The sequence below is a fragment of the Cornus florida genome, unplaced genomic scaffold (assembly GCF_030987335.1).
Source record: "Cornus florida cultivar Cherokee Brave unplaced genomic scaffold, ASM3098733v1 CherokeeBrave_3.0.0_Hap2_scaffold_177, whole genome shotgun sequence".
Taxonomy (NCBI): Eukaryota; Viridiplantae; Streptophyta; class Magnoliopsida; order Cornales; family Cornaceae; genus Cornus; species Cornus florida.
Genome location: NW_026775668.1, coordinates 1 through 7,500, shown reverse-complemented (window position 1 = coordinate 7,500; position 7,500 = coordinate 1). Strand labels below are relative to the sequence as shown.

The 7,500-nt window shown below is 45.1% G+C and overlaps 1 protein-coding gene and 1 non-coding gene across 2 annotated transcripts in view; one reads left to right on the top strand and one right to left on the bottom strand.

Annotated features, from left to right (window-relative positions):
• LOC132289204 (protein Ycf2-like) overlaps window positions 1–6,713 on the top strand; it is a 13,959-nt gene extending 7,246 nt beyond the window's left edge. Inside the window, exon 1 of the mRNA XM_059789928.1 lies at window positions 1–6,713. This exon is cut by the window's left edge and continues 7,246 nt beyond it. The gene's annotated coding sequence lies outside the window, so the exon portion shown is untranslated.
• TRNAG-GCC (transfer RNA glycine (anticodon GCC)) lies at window positions 1,700–1,771 on the bottom strand. Its single transcript has one exon. It is a non-coding gene; the product is annotated as a tRNA-Gly (tRNA).
• Window positions 6,714–7,500: the final 787 nt, after the last annotated feature.

Here is a 7,500-nt window from a genome sequence, read left to right as displayed (position 1 = left end):
GGTAGGCTTTCGACTCCATCTAATTACCCCTATCGGGCTCCAATAAAAGAGAAAGTTTTCGCATGGGCTCATCATCTGATGCAGAACCGATGCGAGAGGGAGAATAAATATGGGATAAGCGGGGATTGAGAGCTTTTTTTCAAGAACCAGTGGAAAGGAAAGCGTTGTTCCCTGCATTCCTTCCTTTCCAAAGATATTCATTAGTTGGGGCTGGCATAAAATCTTTGTTTGAATGAACGCCACCCTTGGTTGTTTTCAAACAAATCCAATGTTGGGCCAAGCGTTGCCAGCCGGTAATAGCCGAAGGCAAAAAACACTTTGATGGAAGAAAGGCGAGAAGGAAGAGAAGAAGGATTAGTAGTTGCCTAGCCGAGGAACTTGAGGCCAACATTCAGAGCGTGGTCCGGAGTTTAAGACGCCGCCTAAAACGAGTGTCGGTCATAGAGAGGCATTTCTTTGGAAATGAAACAAACCTTATCCCTTGTTCCCTCCCGCCTCAACAGCAGAGCTAGATGCAGATACAGATCTATATGCGATATGATCCCGAACCGATTGAATAACCACCATCCATCACCAATCACATTCCGCATCCCACTGCACACTTTTGGATCCCTCGGCTCCTCTAGAAAGGCATTCCAGCTTCAGGGTCAGGTGTTCCGGGTCAGGAAGGAGTTTGACTGCTGGGGTGGGATCGGATCCTACTCGACATTGAACTTCACGGGTTGGATAGGCAGTAGAGAGAGGAACTCCTATCTTTAGGGCGGGCTTGAAAGACAGAGATGCACGACTCTCCACTGGAAAGGGCTTTACCTCGGGGGAAGAGAGAAGAACCCCTTCCCGGCCGACGGGACTCTACGTCTGGGTCTTACCCCATCTCATCAAACTCGGATTAAGAAGAATGCCCTTGAACTGCCTTACCCAGTCCCTGAAAGCCCTCCCGGGAGCCTACTAGCCCTCTTTATCAACTCGAGTCTGAAGTTCAGCGGCTTTCATCGTTGACGAAGACCTGCGCGCTAATAAGACAAAGAAATAGGGGAGTATATACCTTGAATGAATCAGTAACAACGGATTAGTGGAATGAGGGAGAAAGAGACGGATAGGGGAGAAATGGCCTCTCCATTATTGGTGGGCCTTCCCTTGAACCGGTCACGGAGCTCTCAACTGAGTGGTTTCGGTTCTGTAATTCCATCTCTAGTTGGGGTTTCGGTTCGAAGGTTAGAAAAAAAGTGGTGCGGTCTCTCTCGACCAGGTCAGGTTCAAGGGAAGGTGATCGAGGGGACCCAGACTGGAGATTGATTCTCTATGGCGGGGGGTTTCTTTCGTATCAAGAGTGTGTTGGGGGGCCAGGGGAAGGCGGATTGGATCGAGAGGCGATGCCTATGCCTCTTCTTTTTCGATAGGATTCCCACCATTTTCAGTCTCCGGCGAAGTAGACAAGGGTGGGGCACCGAATATGTTCTATCCTCAACCTCCATACGCTATTAGCCATCTCCATTCTTTTTTCCTATTCACTAGTACACTGCGCGCTACAACTAGTTATAGCCCCTACTTTCTTATTGTTGGGATATTTTCAGAAGCCTGCTGAAAAAAAGAAGCTAGCTAGCGCGCAACGGCTGATGAAAAGCCAGCAACTTGTTAGGAGTAGGTTTTGGCTTGTCCCTTTGAAGGGCACTGGTTACCACTAAACGACGAAGCCAGGAGCGGAAGGAGGGACTTGAACCCTCAACCTCAGCCTTGGCAAGGCTATGCTCTACCATTAAGCTATTTCCGCCAGCGACGGTAGTGGCGAAGCACTACTGAGCAATTCACGTATCACTTGATACGGACGACTTCCGTTTTTCCGCCGGAACACAGTCTTGACCGGAGGTCGGGCTAGGAGCACGAGTAGGTAGGCGGCTAGGTGGGAGAGGGGCGGCTGGGCTGCCTTTGAAATCAATCTCCGGCCGCTCGCGCTATTGGTGCGAGTTCTAAGGAGTCTTGGTCTCGAGTCGAGCTGGGGTGGGGCATCATTTCATTCTCGTAACGGGAATGAGTGCACCGCAAGACCAGACAAGTTGCTCCTTCGCAGCGGCGGCATCTGTATTTGAAGTTCAGTCATTTCCTAAGTCAGACGGATCCTCTTAAGATACGATAATCCAAGCTGCAGCTCCACGAGTCTGCTCGGAACCGGTGGATTCCTGAGCCATTCGTTCTCCCCTCCCCCGGCCACTTACTCATTTATTGAACCTCCCCTTTCATCCACCACAGTAGGTTAAGGCAGGGCGTACTAGGTTTATGCGATAGGGGGCTTTTTCCATAATCGCCCAGTCTTAAAGAAGACTAATGTTCATCATGGCACCCAAAAATCTCAATCAGTTCTGGCGGATAGACTGACTGTTGAAACGTTATATATCTTTCCAATATCTGAGCATGGCTCTAGTAAACTTCTTGTGGTGCAAGCAGGTTGCTAAAATGTTAATAACGAGAATCTAATTGTAAAAGGCAAGAAAGCAGATAGGTAGGAGGAAGATACAGAAAGCCGCGAGGCAAGAAGCTATGTCTCTGGAGAAGAAGAAAGCCCAAGAGAATGGCACAGAAAAGCTTACCAAATCTAGCAAACCTTGGACAAAGGCAAGCTTCTCAATACCCATTCATTACCACGGGGTCGAACTTACCAGTCACTCTGACCCCAAAAGTTCTCCCAAGCTGCACCTTCTCTGCACTTGAAACGTTGCCACTAAAAATGAGAGCAGACTTTTTAAATTCACTACGGAGCCTGTCAATGGTAAACTGTTCAAATTCGTTTCAACTGAAGCAACTCACTAGATGACGCCCTGCAAAATCTCATAATGAGTCGTCCGCAAAGAGAAGATGTGAGATGTTTGGTGCATGTCTGCCCACTTGAACACCAGTAATCCGACCATCTGTGGCTGCTTTATGTATAAACTTCGACAAACCTTCTGCACAAAGTAGGAAGAGGTAGGCTCGTATAGACCTGCCTCAACACTATTGTATTTAGGAAAAAAGAGCTGGACCGGTGAACCATTCAAAACAACTGAGTAAGACACCGTTCGAATACACTCCATTACCATTCGGATCCACTGACCAGCGAAACCCAACCTTGTAATGGCTTTCTCAAGATAACACAATTCCATACAATACGTAGGCCTTGGCCATGTCCAACTTAAAAGCCCCATATACCCCAACTTTTGGCTTTTGAATTCTGATTTCACTGAGCTAGCTACTCGAAAGAAGACCCAACATCGTGAGAAGCAAAGGAGAGAGAAAAGATGTTGAGAATTCACTTAAGAAACCACATCATCAGGGACCCATGAACAAGCTTTGGCAGATAGATGATGAGGAAGCGAAACAAATGACTACTTGCTCCTTGAACTATGTGACTGATGGCTTACAACGATCAACAAGGGAATGAAAAGGCTTATTAGTGAATGAATGTGTACAGGGACCTACGGATAAAGAAACAACAAGATTCACACGCAAAGACTAGTGGTTGAAGGCAAAGAATTCATAGCTTATGAATGTGTGGTAGAAGGAAGCTGACTGTTGTTAGAGACAAACAGGACAGAGGACTTGATAGCGAACACTGGACACAAGTTACAAACAAGAGGAGAGTCACATACAATACAAGGTTGGTTCACAGAGGCGCTTTCTCAGGCTAATTTATGGAGCTTTTTCTCTTTCATTTAGGGCATGGATTCTCAAAAGATCTATATTAAGACAATACTTGTAACGAAATTATTCTTCTTCTAGAGCCACATCATGATCACTTCAGGCAACCGATGAGAAAAGAGCACGCTCATCCGAACAAAAGAATGAAAGAAAAGATCAGGCACTGTTCCCCGATCTCAATCAGGATTGCCTAAAGAAAGAGCAAGAGTCAATTCTTTGGGTGAAAAGCTCTTTCTCAAAATTCTCTTTTTCGAGGGAACATCAGAAGCAAATTCACTAAGAAAATCATCACCAAATTCGAATATCGGAAGAAAGCCGAGCTTGACCCATTTCACTTCTTTCTTTCTTTCGCCACCACAGCTATCGAGTAGCAATCCGTATGATTCATGGTCAGCCGCAGGAAGATAATGGGCTACAAAGCAAGCATTCTCGCGCCAAAATGGCTTTTTGAATTGACTGCATTTTGGTTTCGACCAAACGGAAAATGTCTCCCCGCCGAAGATGCCTCCTTACTAAAACGAAAGTCAGTGCATTGAGTTTTAACCATATGAGAAAAGGACCCCGCAGACAAAGAAAAGAAAACGATCAAAGAATATTGACTTCAAGCGGGCTAGTTTTGTATTTCTAAAAGCAAGCGTTGAGGGCAGCGAGAGGCCGGTTGCCCCCTTTTCTTCGTGGTTTGGTCATCCACAAAAGAGGGAGGTGCTTTGCTTTTGCCTAATATATGAAGTTCTATCCGCCTAGCTCTCACGGATGCCATTCTTGTGCTTCCAGTGTCGTTCGGTTTCGAAAAGGCGGATAAGTCTATTTTCGAGCAGAGAATCCAGGCAAGTCTCGAAGAAGCAACAGCTTGATAGCGATTCGTAGGACGGTTTTCTGATGGAAAAACCTTCGAGGAAAGAAGAAATAGCAAATAAATAGGCAGGCAAGCGCACTTATCCCTAGCTTTCACTCTTGTCTTCTGCAAGAAAGTCAGTTCAATCCTTCATAGTGGGCATCCTATGGTTCCCAAAAACCTTCTCTCCTCAAGCTGTCTCTTCCTTAAAGTTCTTCAAAGTTCTTCCTTTTCTCTGGCGCGGTATGCGCTTTAGCTTCGAAGTGCTTTACGAATTGTATATATGGTGCTTCCCCCCTTCCGTCAGTGAGGAGATTCTGCCTTTAGTCCTTAGTCGCCTAGCTTTCTAAATGCATTCCCCTCAAAAGAAAAAAAGCACTTTCTGGTTTCATAGAGCTAGCAGGATAACTAGTTGATGTAGTTGCCTACTGTGCTAAATAAGCCGCCTCTTCACCGAGATATGATAGAGAAGTTCCTATAGTTCTTTGGCTTATCGAAAAACTATCGGCTATGTGAAATGAAAGTTTACCGACCGAAGCCAGATATGCTGGTCAATAACACCATTTTTGGAAAACTTGTAACAGACTCAGAGGCGGTTTCTTCTATCCTCCTCCCTCGAGGTGGAAGAATTCTGAACCCTGGCCAATCAAGAAAGACTAGAAGTTGCTGCCTAATCATAAGAAGAAGAAGCTAGATTTCACTGAGCTAAATAGCTGCGAAGTTACCAATCATGTGATATTTGTCCGAGATTTCTTCTTGTTTAGCTCTAAGGTAGCTCGGTGATAGCGCATATCTTCTATAGTTTCAATGGAATAGAGAGAGCAGTTACAGAGCGAGGGCTTGGGGATAGGTCGTGTTCACGGAACTTGCCATTCACTTGCCTTAGGGAAACAGCAGCTTTTGGAAGAAAGCTTGACTTCTATGGCAACTATCGGACTTGAAGAAGAAAGTCATAACTCTGACCTTATATACGAGAATCTTGGCTGAAATCTTGTAACCGTTTTAAACTGAAGTCCAACAACCCAATCTCGGTGAAAAGGAGAAGATTCTTGCAACTACAAAAACTCCAACAACGAGGCCGAAGAGAGTGACCAGCGGGCCGGGCTTTTCTTCTCATCTGTTCATAAGTGCATGATATCATATATGGTAAGAATGCTTTGAGTTTGTTATTCTTCCAGCAAATGCTGATGTTCTGGCGTATGAACAATCCCTTGAGGGAAGAGATCCAGTGAATAGTTCGCTTCGCTTCTTTGACCAGGTTGAAATAGAGCAAAACCGATTCTTTGATGATCTATAGGGCATTCCCCAAAATCTTGATTGACGGCGTTTGTGACTAAGTAACCCGGCCATTCCAGCAATGTTTGATGATTGCTGGTTGTGACCTTCTCTCTCGAAGATAGAAGGATCACTACTTAGAATCACCCGTACGTACCTTTGGCTCTCATGGAACTCGTTCGCTTGTTTTCCTGCCGGACACATGGAAATTTCCCGGATATTGCTGTGAAATGAGTAAAAAGACTGGATTTTCTTCTTGTATTGGTGGCCTTACCTTTACAGAGCAAGCCTTGGCTGGTGGTCCGGTCGTATTTATCAAATGGAATTTCGAAGAAGAGAATAAAAGGAAGACGGGACATTTCATACCAGCTTTACACTTCCGTGCCTGAGTCAATGGGATTCGAACCCATATGTCTTAATAGAAGACCTAAGCTTTCCGTAGATGTCACAGTCGTCTTCATCAGGCTCAGAATCACTTGGGTATCAGAGCTATAGCTAGCAGGATTCATAGCATTTGAGAATGTTACGGATGGGGATCTCTCTGACTAAATAAGGGGGTAGCTACGAGGTTCTCGTAAGGATCTCATACAAAATACGGAGTCTGGTGGACCAATACTTACATACGTTGTACCTACCCGCGGAAAAGAAGAATGAACTTCAATCCCTTGATCTCTTGATTGAGATTCAATGGCAGTTGTTCTGATTTCAAAACCTCATATTGAGTCCTATTTGGGGGAAACCCTGACAGAGGGAGAAAAACAGCTTTCAAGCTACAGGCAAGGGTCATGGAATCGAAAAGAATCTTGACTATCGCCCAAAGCCCACAATGAGCGACCGACGCTAGCCTTCGCTTTACCAATTAGCCCGGGTCAGCACCTCAAGAACAAAGCTGGAGAAACCACTACGAAAGCATCGAGAGGAACCGCCCCGTGATAGGGCTGGAAAGTGACGTAAAACGAAGAAGAATTGGCATTTAGTAGGTTTTTTACTTTCTACCACGTTAGGACTTCGAATGGATAGGACTTCGAAACAGCAACAGTTTCATAAGAAGTATAAAAAGCTCAGATACGATTCCTAAGGCGCTATTAGAAATGGAAATACGCAGATTTTTGCTCGTTTTTGAGAAGTCAAAAGCAGTGAGCAGACCTGGCTCTAAGGGTTCATTTGGAGTTATGTTCTCATCAAATGTGTGATTTGTAAAATTTCCTTGAAAAGCTTACTCTTCTAGAGCTACCTACACTACGCAAAGCTCAATATCTAGTCCTTTCAAGGCGGGCTATACGAACGAAGTAGCTACTGCAACAGCCTTCTCGTGCACTCAACGAATAAAGAGGTCTATTTTCACTTTCATTTGCTAACGGCTATTAAAGGAATGTCGGAGAATCTTCCTCACCTGCTATAAGATAGGAAAGATAGGAAGAATTTCGTATAGAGACGGAAGCATGTCAAATAGGAAAGAATATGTTGACCAAAGCGACCCAAGGCAGGGAGTTTCGGACCCAGGGAAGGACAGAACGAAATAGGTCTGTCGTTTTCAATCCATATGAATATGGGCAACAGCGGCTGAGGAAGAAAAGAAGAAACAATTCGGCTAGCTGATTGAAGGCATTTTCCCAGGATTCAGATGCACCAGTGGAAATAGAAGAAAAGTGAAAGCAAGCGCAAATAAGGCTATCCTAGCCCCTTTTCTCCTGGGATCAGATAGAGCATTCTCAATTCAT